This window comes from Anser anser, assembly GCF_964211835.1.
Source record: "Anser anser genome assembly, chromosome: 8".
Lineage (NCBI taxonomy): Eukaryota > Metazoa > Chordata > Aves > Anseriformes > Anatidae > Anser > Anser anser.
This window is the reverse complement of record NC_139728.1, coordinates 7,671,171-7,697,046: the sequence shown is the minus strand read 5'-3', so window position 1 is coordinate 7,697,046 and position 25,876 is coordinate 7,671,171. Positions and strand designations below refer to the sequence as shown.

The window sequence follows — 25,876 nt, the reverse complement described above, 5'->3', positions numbered from 1 at the left end:
CTTTCTAGATCATGCTGAAACATTAATACCAAGGCATGTCGTTCTTTAATAAGAAAGATAATAAATTGCAATTGCAGTTTGCTTAGAGATTTTTAATTGACAAGAGGAAAGGTTATAACTTACATACACATCGAGGAAGAATGAGATTTAGTTTTGGTTTGGAGGAACAATTTTACCAGTTGCAAGCAAAAACATTTTGATCTCAAAGTGTCTGCTTGTGCTCATAGACTTTAAATGGTTAGTGGGTGAAACACAGGAAGGAATATGTGTGCAACAGTAAAACAGTCATACTAAGGCAAATAAAATATAATTTCCTCTACATAAATGTTAATATTTTTATTATACTTTCTATTTCCTTAAAGGTCTTTCTGTGAACCTTCAGCTTTCCAAATCAATGCTTTCCCAACCAATCACCAGTGCTGGGGTACAAGTCATGTCCTCTGAAAGATTCTCGCATTCCTGCAGACATCTAGAGCTGAAGTGACAACTAAATGAGGACAGATAAAGAGAATTAGATGTGATTCTTAAACAGTGATGCAGTAGGTAAGTTAATTTTTTTTGTATATATGTATATTGTGTAGCCAGCAGGACCAGGGAGGTGATTGTTCCCCTGTACTCTGTTCTGGTGAGACCGCACCTTGAGTAGTGTGTTCAGTTTTGGGCCCATCACTACAAGAAAGTCATTGAGGCCCTGGAACGTGTCCAGAGAAGGGCTACAAAGCAGGTGAAGTGTCTGGAACACAAGTCTTAGGAGGAGCAGCTGAGGGAACTGGGGTTGTTTAGTCTGAAGAAAAGGAGGCTCAGGGAAAACCTTATTACTCTCTACAACTACCTGAAAGGAAGGTATGGGGAGCTGGGGTTGGCCTCTTCTCACAGGTAACTAGTGATAGGACTAGAAGGAATGGCCCTAAGTTGTGCCAGGGGAAGCTTCAGTTAGAAATTAGGAGACATTTCTTCTCAGAAAGAGTAGTCAGGTATTTGAACAGGTTTTCTAGGGAAGTGATGGCATCACCATCCCTGGGGGTGTTCCAGGAAAAGTTGGACGTGGTGCTTAGGGACATGGCTTAGTGGGTGACATTGGTAGTAGGGTGATGGTTGGACCAGATGATCTTGAGGGTCTTTTCCAACCATAATGATTCAATGATTTTCATAGCTCTTTTGAGAACTATGTTCTTAATTGTCAATTTTTGCTGTAGAAGTTGTAACACGTTAACGAAAAAAAGTTTTTTCTAATTCTTTTTGGATGGAGTCAGACACCTGACTCCTTAGTGGAAACACCTGGAAAAACAAAACAAAACAACAGTGAAAACAACAACAACAAAAAACAAAACAAAACAAAAAGCCCTCGTAAGGAACCTACTCTTAGGAGAGGTTTCTGAAACCTCTCTGAATAAAAACCTCTGTGAATATTTTCTATTTTAGAACAGTTTTGTTGCTTCATGTTAAACCAGTTGAAAGTGCTAATGACATTGTCTAATCATACTGTTCAGGTTAGCTCAATATACCGTTTTTGTAAAAGGGCAGATTGTGCTCAGGCATCTGTCTAAATCAGGTCCTCAAAGCATCATAAGTATTCAAGAACCCTGTCATCTGCAGCTGTCTCCTTTAAGTAACAGTACTTCTAGGAGGTTGCTCCTTTTGAGTTCTGCTACCATGTAGGCAAATTCATTAGGAATTTAAGTAGTGTACAGTGTCTCAATTGTAGTTCTTTAAATGTTTTACTTAATGGGAAAAAAAATACGGAAGAAAGTTTGAAGATTAAAATTCCCTTATTTTTTTCCTTTTTATTTCATACTTGTGTCTCTATGAGTATTTGTAGAAACCCAAAGCAGAATGCCACACATAGTGTGCTTTTATGTTGTCATGCAGAAAAGCCAACAGAGATGCATGGAAGAGTGTATTGATCTAACAGTAGAATTTCTCACCTTATGCTTATCATTAGAACATACTAGGTGAAATTGTCTTAATGTGTTTATTAATAAGCATTTCTCCAGATGTAATACAGCATTTTCCTTCCAAACCAAGTTTTGGACTATTTTTCTGAATAAATTGTGTTTCATTCTTTGTTGAAGTCCTTTAGTATGAGAAGAATGGTAAAAAGCTAAACTCAAACTATTGTTCATGGATTTTGAAGTGATTTACAAACCTGTTTTCCCTTTTATCTGTTCTAAGAATTAGATATTTCTTAGGCCAGCACTGCTCACCTACTGAATTCGTCCATAATTCTAAATGATGAATAAATTCATGACTATACATGAGGCTCAGAAGAAGTAAGAAGTAAGAGGCTCAGAAGAATAAGAAGTAATTTCTTCTTATTCTAATTTTTCTGTCTCATTCCTTTTTAACTTTGTACATTTTGCAAGAATAGATAAGAGCGGATTTTTTTGTGACTGTAATGTATAGAATGAATGATCCTTAAATATACTTTAGAGAGTATTAAAAGAGGAAAGATTGTTTGTAAGGTATTGAACTTACTGAAAATAATGTGGATGGTAACAAAGTAGTGTATTCAGTGCACATATAAAGACCAAATTACTCCTCTGTGTACACCAAATATACTTGAAAATGATATTAGCAAAGGATCAAAGTCCCAAATATGCATGACATTTTTCAAACTGCATTTCTATAATATACAACTTCAGGATTGCTAAGTTACCAAGTAGAAAAAGCCAGAATTTTCATGTGGCTCTTTGTTTTCTTTCTTTTCCGTTATACATAATATTCACACGTGTAAGAATGTATATTTGCATATATGTGCACGCTTGCATTTGTAATGTATATATGGTAGACCTCATTAATCTGCTTAATGTAGTATTTCAGTGACACACATGGTACTCTGCAAATCACCAGATGTTAGCGCAGAAAAGAAGCATTACTTTTTTGTGCTTTTCAACTTCTTCACCTGGGAAGGTCCTTGCTGTTTCGACAGAGGTGGAAATAGTTGCATGCTTCACCCTGAGAGAGGGAGACCAAAGCCATTTCAGAATATTCTTTGTCACAATACCTCACGTGGAGTGCGATGGCAAAGGAGGTGATGCCTGTCTTCTGTTTTCAGTTAGTCTTAAAAAAGTAACGGGGCATATAAAGTAACAAGTAACAAAGTAAGAAGTAACAAGTAACAAAATAACAAGGAGTATAATCCTGAAGATACTTGTGCGGTTTGTCCCTTCAGTTACAGTCCTTTACCAATCATTTTGATGCAATATATGGTCTCATTTAAAGCGACACTTAAAGTCATCAGTAGTCTTAGAACGTGTTTCTTCTTTGGAAGATTTGCTTCAAGGATTCCTATGCCATTTCTAGCTATTCAGTACCTTAAGAGCTAACTAGAAACTTTTAGGTTACCTTAAGATGTCCATACATCTCTCTCTAAACTTTTAATCATGAACACCTGTATTCAGATATTTAGGTAGATAATTTTGGTTGATGAGATCCACTTATTAAATACTATGATGATTTTAACAGTAATTATGCTCTCTACATTAATACTGTACTCCAAGTAAAAATAGAACATTCATGTTTGGTTGATGTTTAAATAATTTCATTATCAAGAAGAATAATAGGATTGACATTGACAACTTCCCTAATTACCGTACTTGACAGAAAGCCAATGATAATTAGAATTACAAATTTTATTTAAAAATATTATTGCAATTTTTGTAATCAGCATAACATACCTCAGTTGAAACAGTTTGAATAACTACTAGGTTGCAGTTTAAATTTTGTATTTTAAATGAAATGGGAATTATCTGTCCTTTTTAAACTTTGAATTTAACATATTAAATATATCATTCTGAAACAGCATTTTCAGACAGGGACTCTTGCTATGTGTGCAGGAATTTTAAGTGAAGAGAATTCTATTATAAATATTTTAATTCCTTTGTTAAGGAATTCACTATTCTATTAATTATCTATTTCTAAATTAAAACTAAGTAGGAATAGCAGGGACTTATAGCTATATCTTTACTGCCCAGAATTACCTTCTAAAACTTTGGCATTATGTGCTTAAAGACCTCCTTCAAAATCTCTCCTAGCTAAATTCTATAATTGAGTGCGAAGCAAGATACTGCTAATCTTTAGCATGTGCTCTCTAGGGAGCTGTTGGGAATGTTCATAATCTCTCCCTTAATGCCTCTAGTTTTTCAGGGAACAGAGAAAGTGTGAGGACCTGAAACTTCCTTTTCCATCTCTCTGTTCCACTCTTGTGATACCCCACCTAAAGAACTGCATCAGTTCTGGGTCCATAAGAAGGACATGGACCTGTTGGAGCGAGTCCAGAGGAGGGCCGTGAGGATGAGCAGAGGGCTGGAGCACCTCTCCTTCTCAGAGAAGGCTCTGCGAAGACCTTATAGTGGCTTTCCAGTTCTTAATGGGAGCCTACAAGAAAGCTGGAGAGGAACGCTTTGTCAGGGAGTGTAGTGATAGGACAAGTGGTAATGGCTTTAAACTAAAAGAGAGTAGATTTCAGATTAGATATTGGGAAGAAATTTTTCATGATGAGAGTGGTGAGACACTGGACCAGGTTGCCCAGAGAAGCTGTGGGTGCCCCATCCCTGGCAGTGTTCAAGACCAGGTTGGATGGGGCTTTGGGCTACCTTGTCTAGTGAAAGGTGGCCCTGCCCATGGCAGGGGGTTGGAACTAGATGATCTTTAAGGTCCCTTTCTACCCAAAAGTATTCTATGATATGAAGTGGACACTGGAAAATGCAATACCTGGCAAAAGAGTGTTCAACCTTTGCATGTTCATCTGTAAGGGAACTGTTGCAATCATACTGTTTAGTGTGACTGCTTAGATATGTAAGCATTTAGAAGGTAGAACAAAAAGAGTGATTCCTAAGGAGTTTTTGAATTTGTCTGCCTCCGGAGGAAGTGATAGGAAGGCAAAGAAAACCAAACTGGCTCATGTACAACTTTTATTTTGTTTTATTTTGTTTTATTTTGTTTTATTTTATTTTATCTTATTTTATTTTATTTTATTTTATTTTATTTTATTTTATTTTATTTTATTTTATTTATTTTATTTTATTTTATTTTTTTCTTAAAGTCTGAGTGATGGTAGCAGCATTTAATCAAGTAGTCAAGTTGGCCACCACCGTCAGTGGTCAAAACGACTTGCAACTCCTGCTAAAAACTTCTGAATAGATATGAAACATTTTTTTTTCATTATGCAGAGTAAAAGAAACCAATTCCACATTTCATATTGGATATTAGTTTTATTTTCATAACCATTCCAATGTACTGACCTACTATTTCCAGAGAAATAAGAGATCTAATAATACCTGCAACAATTTCATTATTTGCTCACTGAGTAATTTGAAGTGACTGTGTGTGTAACACATATGCTTTGCCTTTCTCTATCATTAGTAGAGAACTTTGTTTTAGTCATGAAAACAAATAGTGAGCTGATGTTACCTCCAGTAAGGAAGCAGGCATTAATTCAATTAATTTTATTTGAAAGTCAATCAGTTATTTTAGGAACCTCTTCATGTTCCACTAGGATGCTCTTTTCAACTTGTATTACTGGTAATTTTCTCAGAAATCCCAAAGAATTTCTGCAGAGAATTTAAATCTGTAGCCTAACTCTTCTAAAACAAAATCAGCTGAAGGGAATGATCAAGCAGCATTTCTACGTAAAAATAACTCTACATTTCAAGTCTTACACTCCCAGCTCTTCACAGAATGCTCAGGAAATAAATCCTATTATATTGCATCTCTGAAATCATGATGTAGTTGAATTTTAACATTAGGCCTTTTTACCAAATACTAACATTCTTCTCTCCTTTTATAAAACAAGGGATGCATTCTTTCGTCATCTCTATAAACTTCAGTGAAGCTGAAAATTGGTTCAGCTCCATTTATCTTAATAAAATTACACCTATTTACCCTAGCAGACTTCATTTTTACCCAGCATAGATTTCTCTTCTTCTTTCTTGCTGTCAGTGATATATTTAAAAGAAAATGAGAACATGGTCAAGAATGGGACCTCAGTTACATAAAGCAGTTAAGCTGTCTACTTAATACTGTTTATTCAGGCTCTTGTGCTTAAAGTGAATGGCACTGGAAGAGTTCATCAAAAACAATAATCTGTGTCATGCAAAAGTGAATTACCTGCAATAAAACTACTGTGGTAGGAGATTTTATGTTGAATCCCTAGATTATTCATGCCCAAACTGAGCCATTGTTTGGTATTGTCTTTGCTTATTTTAATAAGGGTTTCATACAGTGCATCTACTCTTATTGTTACATGTGTGTGTCATGCATTTATATATTTAGTTGTACTGGAATCTAGTAACGTTGCCTCTTCTCAATATTTGTTTTTTTTCCAGTTGCTAAATAACCGATCTGCATTCTGCAAATCATTATTTCAAAACTAATCTGTTCATAGTGATAGTCAAGTAGCCATTTTTCAAAGAGGTAAAAATTGTTCAAAGAAGTTTTGTAATGTTTTTTATTATTTTTATTATTTATTATGTCCTTACTGGTGCTGTTTTTTAAAAGCACCAAAGTATTCAGGTCAAGGTTCTATCTTTAATTGAACAGTAGCTGCTTATCATATTACAGAAAATGAAAGAGAAGGGTCTGTTCTGCTACTTTGTGTATTGTCTGGTGTTAAAAGACAACTGAACAGAAAGAAATTGCTTGAAAGGTCACTTAGAATTTGTGAAAGCTAGAAAACCAGTGGAGAAGAGACTGAGTTTTGGCAGAGCAGTAATCTGAAATGCAAACCATTCTGGGTATTATTTGTGCTGTAGATACAGCCCTTTCTCTCTCATCACATTTAGTCCCTACTTCTCATATACTCCTTCATTAAATAATTTTTAATGATATATACATTTTCACTTCATTTATGAGTTTTAGATATTTGCCACTATATGTTCTTATTTCAAAGTAAATTAAACTCTACACATTAAAAAATTTCACTTTATAGACCATTAGAAATCATTTGCAAGACTACTACAGGAGAAGAATAAATAAGAATTAGGATACACAGATGCACAAAATGTTCAACAAAAATATAATTTGTTCTTCCAGTGCCAAGCCTGGCAAAATCCTCTTTGACTTCACGGCCAGATTTTATGGGTTGCAGACAAAATTCTCATGCAAAATATAAGTAGATTTTAAGTTCTGTGATTTACAATTTGTATTTGCTGGGAAGAACGGGGGAAGTGATTTATATGCTTCACCTCCTTAACTGGGAAGATTAGTTTCCTTTTTTCCAATAGAAAGGATTAAGAAGTAAAAAACATTTGCTTCTGTTGGTAACCAGGAGGAAAAAATTAGGCATTTAATTCTGTTTGGAGGGATCAGGGACAGAGATCAAACCTGTTGTGAAGCATATTTACCTAGTATGGAGAATGAGATTGGGTGGACCAAGTGTTCTAATACTGGTACGGTTCAGTTATAGGTTCACAGCCGTAAAAGAGAAACAGTATCTTTTAATTAAAAATAAATTATATTTTAATTCATTAAAGGAGGGATTATATTAACATGTTCTGTTAGCACCAGGGTATACAATGAAGATAGTTCTGTAATGGGTTTCCTGGTGGAAGATTTAAATCATTTTCATCGTTTTCATGTGGCTATTTTTAATAGATTTTTGGAAGATGCTGTTAAAAAATCTGTTCTGTTCCTATATCAGTGTGAATCATTAAATAACACTGAAAGATTTCATTTGGGCAGGTAATACGCAAGAAGCAGTAGCTCTGAATGTTGTGTTCTGTGGTGGAATTACATGTGTTTTTTTTTCTATGAAAGACTTGTTTATGTGGATATTTTTTTATAGTAGGTTCATTTTTTGTGTGTGTTAATGTTGCTACAAGATTTTGGATTTATAGATTTGTTAAACACATTATTCTGCAGCGTATGGACATAAAAGGACTTTGAGCCTCTTCTTGAACAAATTGGAACAAACTCATCACATCTTTATAACATAAAATACCAGTGGATTCCAAAATGAAAATTTGAAGAAGACTGCTTAACTATATCTTTTAGAAAAGTGTTGAGTAAACTGAGACTTGCAGTGTAAATGTCAGTGTTATTCAGATCTGGCAAATTAACAGAATTTAGTTTCTGAAGAGTTTGACATGCAACAGCTCTCTCCTAGATAGGGAGAGGGAACAACATCTGAGAAATGTGTTACAGCTAAAGAATCACCAATTATCATCACTCGTTAGATTGAAGTTTAGTGAGCATGTGACATCAGCTGAGTTTTTTGTCTTTATTCCTCTACTTTGAAATGTAGTTTACAGCATTGATTATTTTGATTTCACTGATAGAATAATAGGTATTGTGTAAGCTACAAAATGCAGCCCTTGTTCTAAATAGCTTATAAAACTCCTATAATTTTTGTTTTGTTTTGTTTTTCCTAACAATAACTTAAATTATATACATCTCTAGCTCTCTACTACATCACCTTTAAATCTTGCATAATCTTGTAAACCTTTAAGTCTTGTAAAACTTACATTCTTTAGCTGGATACATAATGCTTTTGCCCCCAAACCCCAATTAAACTTTTTTTGCAAAGTAGTGAAGTGTTTTGTTAAAATATGGTAATAATACTAGAAAATGTTATTGTATCTAGTATGCAGACTGTATGCAGTGGCAATGAAAATATGGTTTGGGGGGTAAGAGATTGTGTATTGGATTGTGTAGTGTAATCTAAGTAGAGAAGAAATAGAAAAAGAATCCTGTGTCACTGATTAAATATTAGACATTACTGGGATGTGTTCGTCCACAACCCTTTGTGGAAGCTGTGGAATAAGACTGACCCCAGAAGTCAAGGAGTGCAGCCATGGCAGGAGAGCCATTTGCATGGTGAGACCTCCCCACCCCACAGTGACAAATGAGAACATCCTGGAGATGATGCCCCTCTGACTGCTCCACTAAAAAGCTACATTGTGGTCTGGCAAACTGCAGTCCTTTTCTGACACTGTACGAAGTATAAACTAGGTTATCTACTAAGCTTTTTAACTTTCATCATTATTCCAGTAATTCAAGTAAAAACTTTGGAATGTTTGAGAAGGTTTACCTGTTACAGAAATACTCCTGGATGTGTCATAGATAGATGTGACATTCATTTCACTTTTTAATTTATGCAATTTCACATTTCATCTTTCTGCATCTTTCTTTTCTCTACTGACCCTAAGACCTTGTCTGCTTACCTTGAGACATATAGAGACAGAAATCTTTTTTCTTAACTAACTTCTCATTTATGAATATTTGCACGTTAAATCTCAGTAGTGTGTTTACGAAACTAATTTACCTAGCATACACTTGTGGTGGATAAAACATTAATTAAGAGCAGTAAAACTGATAGCTTTTCTATTCTGAAGTTTAACAAAATTGGCTCCTGTATCTGTACAATACAGAGATATTTTCTCTGTAATTTCATGGATTAAAAAGTCAGGATAAATCAGAAAAGAGAGGGTGGATTATGGACACTGAATAGTCCTCTGTATAGTTCCTTAGGTTTCTTTTTCTTTTTTTGGGGAAGAAATTGAAAAAAAAAATCAATTTAAAAATTTTATCCATTCTGAAAGTGTTATGAATCATTTTTTAGAGAAAAGAAGAAAATACTGTTAGAGAAAGGATAAATCATCTTTTTATGACTTTAGTACACAGCTAATATATAGCAGAAATACAGTTTTTATCCATTCCACCCTTTTGCTTTTTATATTTCTTTTCACAATTTTTATTTCAGTGGTGTATTAGTTTATCCATCTGAAATATCTTTTTGAGTTTTTGATTTCTGTTTTGGGAAGGGGAGGAGATTGTATATCATCATTTGAATATGGGGTGAATTTGATGTCATTTAGGATTAGTCAACAAAAAAGTTTTGTTTGTTTTTTTTTTTTCTTTTCACCTCCTTTTTGCCCTTATTTCTGTCTTCTCCATGATCTGTTATATTTTCTTTGAAGCTTTTTTTTTCATATTGCCAAAAATGTCTTCTCACAAATAACATTGCTGGATACGAATCGGTGGGGCATTGTCTATTTATTTCCTGTTTCTTTATCAGGAGCATCAGGTATGTTACGAGCAGCTTTACAAGTGCTTGCTTGCATACTAATCGTTGCAGGAACAACAGAGGGAGAGAGCAAAAACATTTGATTGTTTTTCTGATTTTCCTGCCAGTTCTATGTAAATAATGACATTTTTTATATAATAATGACATTATTTAAATAATGACATTTTTATCCTTTGACACAAAGGAATAATTTACCAACTATCCTTTAAACAGGGTTTATCAGAACTAATGGTTTTGTTTTGTTTCAATCAATAAATGCACAGACTCTGCCCAGAATGACAGTTATGTTTAGTTAGTTGAGAGAGTTAGTTTATCAAGCTTATGATGCCTGGATACATTTTCTTAATATAATTGATATTTTAGACAATAACAAAGGCATTAAAGACATGTCAGTAATATTCTTTGAGATGTTATAGAAAATCAACTGTAATAGATACTGGGATTTACAACTGTCAGTTGTCTATGTATTGAGTATATTACTTTATATCTTTCTGTTACTGTGGATTACACTCTTCCTACTGTTCACCTGAATCATCACTTCAGTGTTATTCTGACCTTTTGCCGCTACTGTAGGCTAATCTAAAATTAACGAGTTTGTGGGGAAGGGTTATTTTTCTATCAATAGCGTATTTGGTCATCTCTCAAATTTCTTTCATTGCTCTTGTAAATGTCAGGTACAAAAAACACAGCTTATAAAATATAGCATTGATAACTAGTAGACAATTTGCCAGCTGTGCAGGTAAATCCAATGGCCTGGCATATTTTGTACTGACATCTCAGAGATCCATTCTGGTCTTATTTTTGTGAAATGGAGAAAGATGATATAAGAAAAAAATTAATCCATACTGGTTTTGAATTCAGTAATTTAATATATTGCTTTAATTTCAAGGGAAAAAACAAATAACAAAAAGAAACAAAACCTCTTGACCTTATATTTAGTTGTTTATACATCTGGCCATGGAAAGTAACAAGACATATTCTTGGTTGTACTAACCTGATTTTACTGTAGCCTGAGGGCATGCACTCAAACTGTGGTTTAGTAAATGTGTGATAACCAAGTTAAGCCATGATATATAATCCTGACGAGATGTGCATTCTGCAGTTGTTCAGGGACTGATGTGGGAATCAGATAGTATGTCATAAGTTGCTGCAGCATTGCCCTCAGTTGCTACAGCTAGATTCAGTTTATTGTCCAAGATCTTACTTATGTTGCCCATGTCTGCTATTACCAATGATTAACTTAATATCTGTTTGAAACCAATGGAATTTAGAACAACTTTATGAATGGTCTTTAAACCATATGGGTATTATTTAATTTATATTAATACCTCATCACGCAAAATAATGTCAGATTTAAGGATATTTTTCTGTTTTGTGTAACTTGTCTAAAAATAATACCATTAATTAGGCTGAGGCAAGTTTGAGTACATGCACTTCTTAATTTTGTATGACATTACAAAAGTATGATTATCTGGAAACCAATGCTAACATTTGAGGACGAACTGCTGAGGAACATTCTTGAAAGCTGGACTGTTTATGGATCTATCTAAAACTCATTTGAGACAGATCTCAAGCAGTACTGGTTTAATATTTAATTTATGAGAATAGTGCAGACATCTATTTCATGCTGTCTATTTTAAGAAATGATTGTATTAAGGAGAGATTTTGACTGTCACTGATATTTCAATTTGAAAATTAGTTGTTTTTGCCTATGGAAAATGAAGAGAAACAGCCAAACTGGTTGGTTCTGTCTTTGCCAGTTAACACAATAAAATCCTGAAATACAATTTAGTCAAATGATCAAAGGCAAATATAGATGTTGGACTGATAAATCATTGAAATTAACCATTGAGATTAAGGAATTCATGAATGAATTCTTGTGTACAAAAGAAATTTCATCAGATATGTGATGTGTCACATAGAGATTCAGTTCAACCTGTTAAAAATACTGAGAATCATACTCTGGAGTTTCTGGAGTTTTATTACTTAGTCACAAAACTGATACAAATTTGTGTGTAGTTAAACACAGCTGTTATTCTTTGGATATATTCAGGATGTTGTTATTTTTTGTTTATTTTAAAATCTTGTTTCAGACAAAAACACATGTAATGACGTGAGCATATCTAGAGAGTCTGTGACATTTTTTACTCTACCAACTTCTTGCAAAGATGTACCTTACTGTTAATGAGGATGATTTATCTGTTCAGGAACATGCTGCATGAATAGTGCTTCACAACTTAGGTTACTATAGTAACACTTCTGTAGTATTAGGCTCATATTCCACCATATCTTATTTTATTTTTCGAGGGCTTTTTTGTGACCATTTTAAAATTAGCTTATCACTTGAAAACACTCGTGGAAGACTTTTTTTTTACCACAATATTATTTAATGTAGTTGTTATGGCAACAATACATTTCTCTTGATATTTTACCTATGAAAAGACTGTGGCTGTATCTCAAGTAAATAAGGAAAGAAAAATGTTCATTTACTTGTGTTTCTACAAATATGGCACCATATAACAACAGTGAATTTAACATGAAGTATTAAAAGCATCTACTGTTGGGTTTAAGCTGTATCTTCCTCCTGTTAGGCTTTACAACTAACACAAGCGAAATCTTCAAGAAGATTGATTAAAGTATGTGATGTTACTGTTGTAGGTTTTATGGTGGGATGATTAACTGATAGGATTTACTTTGAGACACAGTAGTATAATGGATATAAGAATATGGTGAAGTATAATAGCAAAGTGTTGAAAAGCAGAGCTGAAGTTAAAATGAAGTAGCATTGTCCCAGTCTAAGAGTGTTACTCACTTGGCTGGCACCCTGGAAAACTAAGGCAGAAAACAGTCTGCCTGCATGAGTTTTCTAATCCAGCTATATACTGTAGACAAGTAAATGGTGCAGGAAGCATTACTATCTTAATTTTGCAGGTAAAAGATATGTATTCCTTATTTTGATCCTCTCTTGGTAGGAAGAAGATTCTAAAAATAAGGAGCTATGAGGTGGCTGGAATTCACAGTAGAGATTCTAGTTAATTCTTCCTTCTATGGGTACCTAGCACCTTATAAAAGTTCTTATTAAAAGTCCTTTTAGCATAAAAATGAGAGAAATGAGTTTGTCAAGGCAAACTCTCAGGTCCTTAGTGCAACATATCTGTATATACGCACTGCAACACTATATATACACACAATCCTCCATTTGGGTGACTGAAATATAATTACAGCGTGGAATTAAGATGAATGATGTGTATCTGTCAAGAGAAAAGTGACTATGTGGATAGTTATGTTTTGCCCTTGGATTCATGCATATTATGGCACCGCACAAATTGGCATGGAGATTTAGCCTCATACTTTTTAGAGAGCAGACGTTTTAAATAATTTCTTGACTGACACTTGTGTTGCTCGACTTCACATGCATGGTCCAAATTTCCACTACAATAAAGTATCAGTTAGTGCCCCTTCATAGTTTAAGAAAGTGTTACAGTTTACAGTCATATTAGGCATTATTTAGATTGTTTTCAATAATGAATAAGCATCTTTTATGTCAAAAAGCAGGTACATATGATTTAATTAAAATGAACAGAACGGCAGTATTAAATACAGTGTAGTATTTCTTAGGCTGAGAAGTATAATAAAATGTTGCCATAATAATTTCTAATGGATATCAGAGTATTGCAAACTAAGCTTTGGATTCCTTGGCCTGGTAATTAATCGTTACTAGTTAATTGAATCTGTGATCTGAAAAAGTCCTGTCTTCACCATCACACAGTCTCTAAATAGATACTGAAATTCTGCTAAAATTTAGCTTCTTGTAGCAGTACAGGAATCTATTCCTTCTGTCTGCTGAGCAAAGTGGTTATTGAAACTTGCAATAATTCAAGTTTTATAAGACTGTACAAATCTTTTTATTAAAAACAAGCATATGGTTGTGAAAGAACATTTTATATAAAACTAAAAATGTTTCTAGGAAGTAGAAGCAGTAATAGATAGCATTGTGTAAGATAAGAGTAGTTTACTATAAAAACTGTTACTGGTTTGTATTGTTTTTAAATGGACTTTAAATCACTTATTTACCTCATGAAAATATGTTCAAAACTGAAGAACAGAGTAAACATAGCAATTCAGGATAAATCATTCATGGGTAGATCTAAGGTTAGTATGAATTTGTGCAGGGCTGTGATGTCACCTGAGAAGCAGCCCCATAAATCTGCTAATTCACTGAACTTGCAGGTCACAGGTGTTCCTGAAGGCATTGCTTTGGGTCTTCATAAATTGCTAATTTTGTGTAAGCCTTCTCCCAGTTTTGATGCTGCAAATGTGAATACTCAAGAATTGGGATTAGTTATGGAAAATGAAGTAGGCTGCTGTTAGGCACTTTATTATTATTATTATTATTTTTTTTTTTAAAGTAACTATGTACTGAAAGATACAACTCCACTTCATGATCTTTCAAGGATATGCTACTATTTTCTGATAAAAGGATAAATTGAAAATATGAAAATATTGAGATGTCCTGTGACGTGTCTGGTAGGCAAAAGAAGGCATAAACTATTTGGGGCTTAGTTCTGCATGATGCCAGTTTGTTTACCTATAAAACTGTGCCGTCAGTTTCTTCATTAGGACGAAGATGTGCTAGCCTCTAGGATCAAGCACGAGGATCTTGGAGAAATCCTGATGTTAATTTTAGTAAAAGTACTTTTTCAGGGTGTATCAGAATGTGACTCTCTGTTCAGGTTTAATGGTATTCAGCAAAGCAGACAAACACTTCATCTGTACCTGTTTCTTTGCAAGTTGTACTTTGTTTTATTTTGAAAAAATAAGCAATGAAAAAACTCCATTGCTTTCTGGTTTTGCTGAGCAAAAGTCTTTTTGTCTTCAGAGAGATTAGGTTTTTTTTTTTTTTTTTTTTTTTTGTCCCTTGGATTCTAAGACTTCTGCTAAACTATGCTCCCTACATGGGTCCTAGCCTACAGCAGAATCCATTTTATTCAATGTCAGTGAGTTAGAACCAAAAGGTCACTTGTAGATCATTCTGGGATCCCCACCTCTTGTAATCCCCACAACCTCATCTCTCTTCCATACAGAAAAAGAACAGGATTGTAATGTATTTTACCATGAACTTTTGTTTTGCTGGAACTGGAGGATGTGACTTGAGTTTATCTGAAATCCTTTCAGGGTATCGATTGCAGTGCAGCCCAGAACTGAGTGGACTACTCAGTTACAGTTGGCTTCTTAGGCTAGTTTTACAACTCATGTTGAATGTTTCTCTTTAAAGTAAGGGATACTTCGAGTCTGTATAAGATATATCTATATACAGATACATCTGTACATCTGTATATACAGATACTTATATCTGTATAAACTGGGTGGACTCCTTGACAGCCTGAGTTTGAGCAAGCCAATGAAGCCTTAATCCATTAATCCAGAGAACTTCTGCTAGGAATGTCCTTTCACTGTGTGTGGCTTCAAGATATCACAGGAAATGTCTGATTTCTAATAAACTGCGTTTGAATATAAATTCACTTTTAATATTTGGAGGGAAATCTTTTTTTTTTTTTCATAGAATATAAATGTTTAAAGTGCAACATAGTAAGCATTTACATGGCAAACCTTTTTCATGATGATTTGTCATACTAATTAAATTAAATTGAGGTGAAATAGAGTTGCTAATGAATTCTGGACATTGTCCTCTACTCTGGAAGCTGGGAAACACTAATGTAAACTATGTAAGTGCTCAATGAATGGCAGTAACTGACAGCAGCTTATTTAAAAGTAAGAAAAGCTATTTAGGATAACATAGGGAAACAAACTGGGCTTTCCTAAGTACAAGGACAATGTCAAGTCATCTTCTCTGACCTCATTTTGAGATACTGCTAAGCAACTTGCTGCTTGCTGTTACTGTTTTCCAGTAATGTTTCACTTAAAAATTATTGCCTTCAAACTCTGAGGCTGTATCACCTCTTTTGCTGAGCAGTGAGACCTCATGTAAACTGAGGTTCCTGTTCTTTAGTGATTGTGCTCTTTAGCAGCAGTACTGTGGCATACAGCACCACACTGCTGCCCAAAGGAGATTCTGCAGTCTCCTCTTTTCTCTACTGTTTCAAACCAGTATTGCATTAATGTGAGTGTTTTCCCCACCCATCCATTGGTTTGTTTGCCAGGCTGTCACAGTGCCTAATTTCCCTATATTACAGGACTGTTTCTTTTCCAAAATATGAGAAAATATGTATACAAGGTATTTGTGTCTCAGGTTTCCCAGTTTGCTTCTCATATTTCTAATCCTCTCTGTGAGGATCTGGCATTCCTTTCCAGCCCAGTGAGAAGACTTCTCCAATAAGGCAGACTTCTCTTTTTGAGGACCTAGCAAGCAGGTCAGTACATATTGCAGTGACAGAGAGTGAAGCAACTAGGCATTTAGATATAGTTGATTCCACATTACCTTCTGAAAGAGAAAGTCTCGTAATTTGGAAAGATGCCTTCAAATTACTGTAGGACAAGCTAGAAGTACTGTTCAGTATAAAGTAAAAGCTTTCATTCCTGTAAAATGGCAGTCAACATTGAACATGAACATGTTTTGTAGATCTGAAAAGTCTGTATAAACATGTTTTCAGTTCAGATTAAATAAAAAGGAAAAAAAGAAAAAATGAAAAACAATTTTCTTTGTACCTGCACAGAGTACTCCTCAGTCAGATTTATATATATAACCATACTGGTTATTTCCAAGGATATCACGGTAAATGCCTCTGCATGTCAGAATACTGAGATGAGAGACATCTTTGGGCTTTAGGTGACTCAAACTGTAGACGCATGCTCTCTGACTTCTTTGGACTGGAGACACAAAGGCTCTCTCTATCAAATATTCTTAATTTGCTAAGAATTCCTTAGGCTTCTAATAGACAGCTCTGAACACTGACTGCCAGCTTTTCTCATCCTCGTTTGTTTACAGTCTTGATTACTGAAGGTTCTCCTGCTTAGCTCAGACTGCACTGCACCACAGAAAAAAAAACCAAAAACTTACATTCCCTTTATCTGACTATGAAAAAGCAAAAATCTACTATTTTATTCAGGTTAATGCCAGTATGGGCCACGCCACTGGCAGCGTAATCACTATCTATATATCTCCCTCACCTGTGTCCTGTGTGTCTGATCAAGAGCTCATGTGGCTACATGTTCATTAAATCAGTCCACTGATCTGTCTGACATCTGCAAGGGGTTTACAACTGCCCATTAGGAATGTAGCCCACAATTAGATTGGATTAAATTTAGTGTGAAGCCGTACTCTTGGTCTATGATGTAGCAATGTATTCTGCCTCAACAAGCAGTATAATTTGCTTGACTGTGCAATAAATGAAATTTACAGGTGCTGATCTGTAGGTAAGACTTACAGTCTTCAGGTTTTTTGTTAGCTGCAAGTTTAATCAAATTTATGTGCATATAGCTTGTTCAAGATAAATACGGAAGTTCCTAGGGAACTAGATACTGACAAATTTTCACAATGATGACTTTTACTGTTAGAGTATGTATTAAGATATGAGGAAAAATATATCATGTATAGAAAACCTACCTCTGTATTCTTTGTTCTGTTCCTTCAGTGCAGAATTGTCGTAAAGTACCAGCTAGTAGGACTGTGAAGAAAAAGAATATTTTGAACTAATACATTGTTTAAAGGTAGCTGAAATCAGTATGACTCAACTTATTGTTTCTTCACTTAAAAATAAATAAAGTGTTAAGACTTCTGCTGTTTTGGCAGATGGAGTTGGTGAAAATAAAACTGTTTCCTTGATTATGTATTTGACTATTATATCCAATTTATCATTAAAGATTAAACGATTTTCTTGGAAAACAACATCAGACAGCTGTGAGAGAAACTCTCATGTAAATCTCAAAAAGACTTTGTTTATGAAACAAAATATTTGTACACAATGATTGCCACTCAAACAAAACAAAACAAAACAAACAAAAACAAAACAAAAACACCAAAAACTGAAGAACATGGAAAATTCTGGAGTTAGCAATTATTGGCAGTTTGAACAGATACACATCCTGAAAGCATGGACTCTTGTCTGTCTACAAGAATGGTGCTTTCAAAATAGTTTGCAAGTCTTGCATTAACACATTTTTAGTACCTTTGCCTATGGTCAGAGGAGAAAGTAATACAGGAACTGTTTTCAAAACTGATTCGGAAGTGGACAGTAATAAATAAATCTCTGCATTGCAGGACTATGATGTGGTGCAGTGGTAAAATATGTAGTGACTTTTCCCTTCATTTTTTTTTTCTTTTTCCTTTTTTTTTTTTTTTCCTTCTTTTCCTGAACAAGTTTGCTGTCTTACTGTGTACAAGCCTGTTTCTACAGCAGGGAAGAGAGCAGTGAGGCAGCTTTTGAGTTGCTTCACCATCTGTTTCTCAGTTCTTTGTTCAAAATCCCTGATCAGAAGCTTATAAACCATATTGTCTTCTGGACACAAGTGAGGATACTGAGGCCTTTTCTGTTTTGCTGCTTGTTTTTTGTGCTTCCAGTTTGTTTCCATATTTATCATTGAATTAATCCTCAGCAGAGGCAGAAATATTGGTGTATGACTGGATCAGAAAGAATAAAGGTTGCTTGAGGTCTAACTGAAAAAAGTTTATGTATATTTGTTTTAAATTCCCACTAAGGTCGGTGGCATCATATAGTACATTTAATGAATAAAAGTGCTTGCACTCACTAAAAACATTAATATTTAAACCGTGATCAATCTCAAAAAAAAAAAAAAAAAAAGAGTGACCTGCTGACAAACAAAAATTTTTAACTTTCTTTTGTAATAACTTACCAACTTTGGCTTAATTGTTTGCCTTACATTTTCAGAAATTTCTTTAGGAGTTCTTTTCAGTGTCGTCTTTTCAGATTTTTTTTTTTTTTACTTATTCTAGACCACGATTAATTTTTTATTTTTTTTTTTTCAGCTCAAATTAAAATACTACATAAACAGATTTTGTGGCTTGTTCTATGTCCTTATCTAACACTTGTGCTTGTTTTGTGCTGCGTACACTTAAAACTTCTGCTTAGGTGTCTTCCCTAGATTTTACAACATTATCTATAAGGGGGTGTGTAAACACAGGTCAATGCTCTAATACAAAACATGAAGAAGATGAAAGTGAACAAAATCATACCACAAAGTATTTCATTGGATAGTCTGAAGAAGAATAGAAGTTTTCAAAGGCACGGATGATGAGAACCTTTAGAGATTCTTTACCAGTTACTGAAGGTTAGATGGAGTATGATTTTGTGGAAAAATTTGCACTGATCTGTTGCAGGGTTCTGATGTCTTTGTAATGCTGATTTCCAAAACACAGGAAAGAGAATGATATCAGGATGTTTTAAAAGGGCTAGAGAGACCATTTTTCTTGTAGTCAGGCACAATACTCACTGTTGCAGAAAGATATTCTGTATTTTTCAGCAAGATTTCTACTTATGAACCTGCTTTACATAAGAAATGATGAAATGTAGGAGGTATTTCTCTTCTGTCCTGCTTGGCTTTTCCTTGAGTCTAAGTCATGTTTATTGTATTTTCACCCTGTGTCTTGAGAACTGAGGCATAAAGTCAGCTGACTATACTATCCTTCAAAATCCTGTGAAAGGAGATGTAAAATAAATGCAGGTGTCATTTGCACATCAAGAGATATTAGAGATGGAAAGATGGCATGCTTTGTACAGTGGAGAATGCCATGGAAATAATCAGTTTGTCTGATAAAGTATATAAACAAGAGAGGAAATTAAACACAAAGCTATTCAACATGATGGACCTTATCAAAATCTCAGGTTGACATTTGGCAAGATATTTTGGGAGATATTTGGCAAAATAAACTAGTAAACAAGCAGCACAGAAGTCTAAGGGCTATTGAGGATGTATCAGTTTATTTGTAGGGGGTGGGTGGGTGGGGTGGCAAGAGGATGAGAAGAATCTCTGACAAACCAACAACATACAATAATATATGTTGCCTTGAACCTTTTTATTCTGTTCTTCTGTAGTATTAGGTTGAGTGAGCTTTGCTGTTATTAGCATATGCTAGTTATTTCATTAACTGACCTTGTTAAATGCCTTGAGACATCCTGTATCGCTTAATGAAGTCAAACATGGCAAACCCCTCTTATAGCTGTATAAAGCAAGTGTAGTTAAGAAAAATATTTGCATACTGTAATTGTTTGAGGACATTGGAACAAAGAGCATTTGGAAGAACAGACCCTACTGGTAATTGGTCCTGAGATCTGAATTGCAGCTCTGAGTCTGAAGCAGTGCATAGCCTTATGAGAAGTAAAGAAAAATAGCATAGTCTTATGAGAAGTAAGGAAAAATAGAAATATGATTGGTTTTATAGTCTTCTGTATATATAACATTCAACTTTGTTTAATACTAATATTTTTAAGCTGCCATTTGTGGATTTAGTTGACTGAGTTCTATGAATATTAGTGAGTCATGCACCTAAATCTACTTAAAATATATAAGCTTTTATTTACTATTCATCTATTTAGAATAAAGTCCAGAAAGAACATCAGGATCACATCCAGATTGGGTCAGTTCAGCATTCAGTTCTTCCAGTATAGATGGAATAAATTTCCCACGGTTTACCTAAGAACAAGTTAATTGACATACTTGCATTCTTAACATGTGGTGCATGCATAATATCAGCAGAATAGAAGCAGAACACATGCACACATAGCTTACTGACCATGTGCTCTCTGTAGATGAACTCTAAACAGCTTTTTCTTTTCATTTTATGCATTAAAAATGATTTGGAATGGCAGAATACAAGCATATAGAACTAGAAGTCCCCAGAGTATACAGGAAACTATTTTGAGACTATCTAGCTAATCTTACGTATATAGTGTTTTTTGCCATATGATTTTCTATATAAAGAATTTTGAGGAGCTGGTATGGCATAGGTGGTACTTACATAAGAGAAATTCTGTAACAGAACTACTAGTGATTCAGAGAGGGAACAGGAAATGTGTACGAGCAAAACTGCAAAACATTATCACTCTACTAGAAGATCTGTTTTCATAGCAATTGTTTAACATGAGGAGACATCCTTAGAAAGATAGATCTATACGTCAGTTCTAATATTTCTTCCTTACAGTCACATTTATAATAGAAAAAATAAATGCAGTAATACATTAGCGGGCCTCAAAATAAAACATAATGAAAAAGCAAGTTAGAAAAATGGACTGTTTTATCACAAATGATCAGATTTTCTCCAATTTTTCAGTCTGGTTCAGTTGTAAGAGTTAGGTTTTGCCTCCAGAAATAGAATTCTGAATAATTAGAGTCAATCCTCAATTCTCTCTCAAGGCTCTTGGTTAGCTCGCTTGGGTGAATTCACCCCAATGAAAAGAGAACAATAATTATTTCCTCATAAAATCTTTCTTTAAAGGTCACTGATGACTTAGAAGTTGAACATGGACCCTGCTGGCCTTCTATACAGGTACACTTCTCCCAAAGAGCAGTGATTAAATGCTCTCAAATGAGAGGGCTGGGAGCTACATCAGACCCAACTTTGGTTAAAAAAAAACAATTTGATGTAAGAAAATCATTGATCTAGGATTACAGCTTTCCTAAGGTGGCATTCTGCACAAGCTTAGTTTATATATCTAAATCTGTACTTGAAAAGGAATGGCTCATTTTGAGAAAACTGTGAAGAAACAGAATTGCTGGGTTGGTGATATGAAAAAGATAAGGTATGGAGAACTCTTTACATTGTTAATCTTTAAAGATGAGAAAACGACACCCAATAGAGTTGTTGCTAAACATTATTTCTATATGTTATCTTTCTCTGACTTCTTGCCCTTGCAGAAAGTTGTGTCAGATAAGAATAATCTTGTGGCAAACTTAATGTTTAGCCTATAATTGTTATTGTACAAAATTTGACATAAAAGTTGGTGTAGAAGAGCCTACCTAGTTCTGTTGAACTTTTTAGAGAATTTATATTAGAAGCTACATTTCCAGAAACAAAGATAATCTTTGCATATCAATTTTACGGCCTTACAGCTGCTCTACAGCAGTGCCTTGCAGTTTGAAGTGAATCTCATTCTTCACATTTCATTTGGTAAATGTGAATAAGCATATGTTTCTCATTCTGTGATTGAATTGTTGAACATTTCTTAAGTAATTTCTATGTCAGGTCACCTCTTAATTCAACTGTCACTGCCAACTACCCACTGACAAAGTGGCTTGCTTCCATTTGCAATATTTTTTGCTATGTAGTTTTGCCTTGTTCCTTTATGTTGGCTGCTTATCTGCTATGACTAAATCTTGTTTCATTCCTTGGCAATCTCTGGTTATCTTCCATGGTCTCCATTCTTCAACAAAGTTTCTAACAGTAGTGAATAGAATGAAGTCATCTTAGGTCATGTTCTTTCCTTTTTGTTTATCACTATTTTTACATTTGCCCTCTGATCTTGCATTGATCATTTTTATAGGATCTATTTTTGTTTGGTTTGTTGGTATTGTTTAAAAAAATTAATACCTTTTCTTGTGTTGTTTTCTCGTTTTTAATATCCTTTTGTAATTTACTGTTGTATTTTCTAAGGCAGAGAATTTCGAATGAATTCAAACTTGAACTAGTTATTGCAATGTTAGTCTTCTGTCTTTCACAAGGTTACTGTTATTTTGGGGGTTTATATTTTTGTTCTCACTTCTTTGTTTACCTGCCTTTCCTGCCAATATCAACCTGTCTACATGGTAAAGATACTTTTGACTCAGAGCTACGTTCAGATCCTGCCCTTTTGTGCAGTGTTTCACAGTGCAATCTTTCTTTTTTCCTATACTGTGAAATATTTCTGTGTAAGCCGTTTTCTTTCTTTTAAACCTGTAACCATCTCTGTCGGATAATTGGGTTTGCTATTCTGCAATCAATGAAAGTAAATTCAAGTCAGAATTTTCATCCACTCTCATACGTCAGCACAGTCCTGCAGATCCTTCCTCTTGCCTCCACGTATAATGCACTTAATGAACTCAGTCATAAAGTCATTGTCTTGCTGACCTCAACTGTCTAGCATAGTGCTTGTTATCTAAAAAGGCCTTCTTAGTCTTGAAGGTGCTCTAAAGCAAAACTTAAAGTAAACCTGTTCTTACGTCTAATGTTTTCTTGACATTATTTATTGCTAGCCTTTTTTTTCTGGAAGTTTTATAGCAAACATGCTTCAATATGCCAAAAGTCATTTCTGGCCAGTATGGTGGAGCGCTGGTAAATATTTGTCCACTTTACAGCTTTGCTACTGCCATACATGACACCATTTTCTGGTGCAGAGATGAAGCTTCTGATGTATTCACATGACCCCAACCAAGTTAGAGGTTATCAGCTGAGGCACGTTAACCCTACCCCATATGTCTATTCCTTGCTCAGTGCCAATACAAAAGAAATTGGATTTACTTAAATCATCAAGAACAAGACATGGTAATGATCACAAGAACTTTCAGCAGCAGCAGCGAATTAATCTTTCATCAACTTTGAAGTTAACCCTGCTTTGACAAGAGGCTGCACGGGATGATCTCCATATGCCTCTTCTAATCTAAATTCTTCTATCATTCTATCTAATGCTTTGAGTATTTTTCATTTAGAAATTCAGAAGATACAACCACCAAAGAGAACAAAAATGACTTTTAATTGTAGAATGGATTAGATACAGTTTCCATGCTTAAATTTATTCATTTAAATTAGATTTTTTCATCTATTCATTAGTCATTTTTCCTATGACATTCTTCAAAGAAGAATGCTTGCTTTTTAACAGGTATTAAACCTGTAAAGAAATATGGACTACATATAAACTTAACTACCTGCTTGAAGGTTTTGTTTATGTAGCTTATAAAATAATATTTTTTTCCTGCAAATTATTCTTATCTGATGCCCTCAATATATATAATTTCAGAAATAATTTCAGAAATAATCCCTATAGGCTAGTGCTTGTCATTATTTTTGACATAAGTTTAAAGGCTGTTAAGGGTAAAAGCCCATAAAGGGCTGTTGTGGTTTAACCCGGCTGGCAGCTAAACACCACACAGCCGTTCGCTCACCCTCCCCCCTCCCTCTCTGGGATGGGGGAGAGAAACGGGAAAGTGAAACCTGTGAGTTGAGATAAAGACAGTTTATTAAGACAGGAATATAATAATAACAATAATAATAATAGTGATAATGATAATAGTATTAATAATAATAATGTGTACGAAACAAGTGATGCACAATGCAATTGCTCACCACCCGCTGACCGATGCCCAGCCTATCCCCGAGCAGCCGGCCCCCCACCCCGGCCAGCCACCCCTATATATTGTTTAGCATGACCCCAGATGGTATGGAATACCCCTTTGGCCAGTTTGGGTCAGCTGTCCTGGGTCTGTCCCCTCCCAGCTCCTGCTGCACCCCCAGCCTGCTCGCTGGCAGGACAGAGCGAGAAGCCGAAAAGTCCTTGGCCTGGTGTAAACACTGCTCTGCAACAATTAAAACATCAGCATGTTATCAGCGCTCTTCTCATCCTAATCCAAAACATAGCACCCTACCAGCTACTATGAGGAAAAATTAACTCTGTTCTAACTGGAACCAGGACAGTTTGTCTCTCACTGGGCACGTCCTGTTCAAGTGTCATGAGGAAAGAAAAAAATCTGGCATCTGCCAGACTGTTTCTATTAAGACAAAGTGATCAATTTTGTTATTATGCTTCAACCTTAGGAGAATTTATTCAGGTGGCTTGAATTATATCTTGATTGAGATACACTGATATGATTTGGATTTTGAACTGAATTCCATTCATGGTAAATAAAATAATTCCTGTTAGGCCACTGTAATGGCAGATACTATTTTGACAAGCTTAACATTAGTGACAAAAAAGCTGTAGAAAGATCCATATAAATTGCAGTTTCAGGGGGGCACTACATTACTGACTGGCAACCGGCATTTAGGATTTTTCCCTAGAATATTATTTTAAAGAATGGTGCTCTAAACTGGAATGAGAAGTATTGAATTAGGATTAGCTGAAATCCTTTCATCTAACAGTGATTACTCTGTCACTCAGGTGGACATTGCCTTATCTAAGATTCTATGCTTAGGTAAGGTAGGCAAGAATTTTGCTGGTAATAAACGGTGTCTGTACAATATGGGGAGAACAAGGGAGAATGATTTCCCATCATCCAGATTGTTGCATCACTGTCAAGTGTTAAATTCTGAGCAATGCCATTCTGTTACTGGCTGTCAGCTGTGCTGATAGCTGCTCTTGGTGCTCCCAAATCCAGGCAGTTTTTCCACCTGCCTAAAAGTCCATACTTTTCTCATTCGGTACAAGAATGCTGTGAGGCACTACATTAATGTATGGTGGGGGAAAGGAGGAGTTTGTTTTCAGTAATATAATCTTATTACTGATATGTTTTTGACATTTGTTTATTTCAATTACAATTATTTTTTTCAAGTTAAATATTGTACTGAAATGAGGAGTTAAAAAGCAGGTGCGTTGACTTCTATCCACTTTAGAAAAGAAAGTTTCAATAAAATTACCTCTTATCTGTTTAAATAATAAGTTTTCCATTATTTATGAAATGATACATAAATTACCCTTAAAATCCTACCATAATCTTACCCTTATATTGCAATCATACAAACATAAAATGACTAAAATCTGTAAAAATTTTCAAAATAAATTTTACATTAGGTATGTATAAATGTAAGTTCAGTCATTTCTGCAGGAAGAGATATATTTCTAAAATCACAATATGTATTGCAATTTACATAATTAAACAAGAGATTAAAATATTTTTTAAAAGTCTTGCTACTTTAATTTTTCCTTGCTTTTGCAGTCACTGAAGGAGGAAACTAATGTTGTATAAGAGCAA

General features: G+C 34.7%; 1 long non-coding RNA gene across 1 annotated transcript; it reads right to left on the bottom strand.

Annotated features, from left to right (window-relative positions):
* Positions 1 to 359: 359 nt before the first annotated feature.
* On the bottom strand, positions 360 to 17,650 carry LOC310903671. The gene is made up of 3 exons (XR_014587669.1): positions 17,589 to 17,650; positions 2,877 to 2,955; positions 360 to 487 (listed from the first exon to the last, which is right to left on the bottom strand). It is a non-coding gene; the product is annotated as an uncharacterized lncRNA (long non-coding RNA).
* Between the last annotated feature and the right edge of the window lie 8,226 nt (positions 17,651 to 25,876).